The following is a 3,055-nucleotide window of genomic DNA, read 5'->3' as shown; positions in this document are numbered from 1 at the left end:
TGTCACTTCTAAACAATGTTGTTTGTTTGCACCTGCTAGTGATAAAATGTTTCTACCAACGTTGCTGCTGTCTGGGTCTTGTCTTTAGACCATCTAAAGATAACATTCAGTTTAAACAAAGCAGAGTTACATGTCTTTAAGGCACAGACACAAAGTTGTTTGATAGACTAGACAAAGCCATTAAAAGAATGTAAAAGGCCTTTCTTCGTTGCACTCCTAACATCCCTCCTCCCATTAAAATGTTCTATACTATCTGTATTTTAAGACTAGTACAACATCTTAGAAGAGAGAAGAGATTGGATTTATACCCTGCCCTTCAGTACCCAAATGAGTCTCAGAGCGGCTTACAAACTCCTTTCCCTTCCCCTCCCCACAACAGACACCCTGTGAGGTAAAAGAAGAAGAAGAAGAGGAGATTGGATTTATACCCCGCCCTTCAGTACCCAAAGGAGTCTCAGAGCGGCTCACAAACTCCTTTCCCTTCCCCTCCCCACAACAGACACCCTGTGAGGTAAAAGAAGAAGAAGAGAAGAGATTAGATTTATACCCTGCCCTTCACTACCCAAATGAGTCTCAGAGCGGCTTACAAACTCCTTTCCCTTCCCCTCCCTGTGAGGTAGGTGGGGCTGAGAGGGCCCTTTTGAGGACTGGTCCTGAGAGAAAAGCTCTGAGAGAACTTTTGAGTGATCCAAGGTCACGGCAGCAGCTGCATGGTGGAGGAGTGGGGAATCAAACCCAGTTCTCCCAGATTAGAGTCTGCGCTCCTAAATGCTACTCCAAACTGGCTCTCCTACATCAAACTGGCTCTCATAGAACAAAGGGCCTTCTACAAAAAATGCAGGTGTCCGTTTAACTGACTTTAGCAAGATACATCTTTAAAACATAGGACTGAAGCAGCCTAGCATGTGTGTCCTAGCGTATATCTTCAAAACAGGCATGAGTAGGGCTGTCAAGTCCCACCGGGGGGCGGATTTCCCCCTGCTTTGGAGGCCCGATTTCTGCCGCTGTGGAATCGGGCCCCGGGGGGAAAACCCACCCCGGCGTGCACGTCAGCCGGAGGTGACGTGATGACGCCGGGCACGCTGGGGGCGGGGCACAGCCATCTGAGGGGAAAACTCTATGTTTTCCCCTCAGATGGCTGTGGCCCCGCCCCCAGCGTGCCCGGCGTCATCACGTCACCTCCGGCTGATGTGCATGCGGCGCGCGCGTGCTTCGCGCGCACACACGCACACAGGACACCGTCCAGGAGCCCCCCACCGCGGAAGAAAAATGACTTGGCAACCCTAGGCATGAGAAATGAATAGAGGCCTTCAATTAGATATCCCAGCTCTAAGCGTCTTTGTTAAAGCGGGTTTGCAACATTTAGGCCCCGGTCACACGGGCTGGATATCGCGGGGGGGAGGCATGGCTAATTGCCCCGGCGCAGTTTGATCCGCGATTACGCGATCAGACGCGCCGGCGGCACACCACGGGGCTTTCCCTCGGCGCCGGCAGGTAAACGAGGGACCGGAGGGGAATGCCGCGTGCCGGCGCGATCACACCACGGGTGTCTGGAGGCAGCCCGTGGCAAACGTTTACTAGTACCTTGGAGGTACTAGTTTTTAAACGTGCATCTTCGGCGGGAAGCCACGGGTTAGCCACAGGAGCACTACACTTCCCAGATGTTGCGGTGTGATCGCGCCCGGAAAATCCGCCTATCATCCGTCTCTTTAGCGCGGCTAATGCTCCCTGTGAACGGGGCCTTAGCTAAGTTTAGCAGTAGTCCTCTATCTAGGAGGGGCTCTTAAAACAGCTTACAAAAACATTTATGAGTTTACTATATTATAGGACACTATTATAAAGTTTATTATTAGAAAAGTACCCTTCTGTATTCTTTGGCAATACATTATATTCAAACACGTAGAGAGAGAAAGAAAAGTGCCTTTAAAATCAATCCACTCTAAACGGCCTGCATTGTATGCCTGTATTCTACTGTGTTAATAACTGAGTTTCCAACAGTGTATTCAAGGACATACGCCCTAACAGCTTATCTCACATTCCATTCTTTCTCCACAATGCCTAGCCTCAGCTTTGCTTAGCAGAGAAAAAGACCTGGCCTGTTCAAAACACTATAGAGCAAGGGTGTCAAACTCATTTGTTATGAGGGCCAGATCTGATATAAATGAGACCTTTGTTGGGCCGGGCCATGTGTGTCATAAAGTGTGATGCCAGGTAGCAGAGATATAAACTTTATAAAGGACACAAACGCAAAGGGTTTTTTTACTTAAAATAAAAACATGCTTAAAACATTAGCACTCTTGCAATATTTTGTTGATTTAACAGTGTCTGATAACTGACACCTCTTGCTCTGAATTATTGCATCAAAACGTCTGTGCTGTTGCAATCTTGAGTATGCTGTTCAGGTGTGTATCTGTAAGCTGCAAACCTACAATGACACAGCAGCAGCAGAACTGGAGGAAGAAAGCAGAAGACAGCCAGTTCCACTGTGGGCCTGATAGAAGCCCTCTGGGGGCCGCATGTTTGACACCCCTGCTATAGAGGGCCTGAAATACGTTTTAGCCTTAAAAGCTTTTAATCTTCAAATATAAGAATATTAATATCAGCAAAGCACTAATATATTGCAGGCCTTGTGGGCTAGGTCCACAGTCCCTATGGGAACCATGTTACCCGCCAACACCTTACCTGGTGCCCACCAGGTATTTTCTGAAAGTGGGTGGGGCCGGGTGGGACTAATGTTATTTGTCTCCCGCTCCTCTTTCCCAGAGTTTTTAAATTGTCCCTCTGTCCCCCTGCAGATGGACTCTCTCTCTGTGCGGCTCTGCCTCCCATGGCAGCCATTTTGTGGTTGTACCCACCCCCCTGCCTCAGAATTCCAAAGGTGCCCACAGGCTCAAAGAGGTTGGGGACTCCTGGTCTAGAAGCTCCAGTCTACAAAACAGCTTAAACCAAGCACAGAATTTGAACCCAGCGCTTTCTGCTCTACTACAGGAAGAACAGGGCCAAGGAACCTAGGAAATCATTCAGAAGGCTCTAATTCCTGGTTCTCTGGGCAGTT

This window comes from Gekko japonicus, unplaced genomic scaffold (genome assembly GCF_001447785.1).
Source record: "Gekko japonicus isolate JY-2015 unplaced genomic scaffold, Gekko_japonicus_V1.1 scaffold25, whole genome shotgun sequence".
NCBI classification, from domain to species: Eukaryota; Metazoa; Chordata; class Lepidosauria; order Squamata; family Gekkonidae; genus Gekko; species Gekko japonicus.
The sequence above is the reverse complement of the archived record's forward strand: the minus strand, read 5'-3'. Positions refer to the sequence as shown.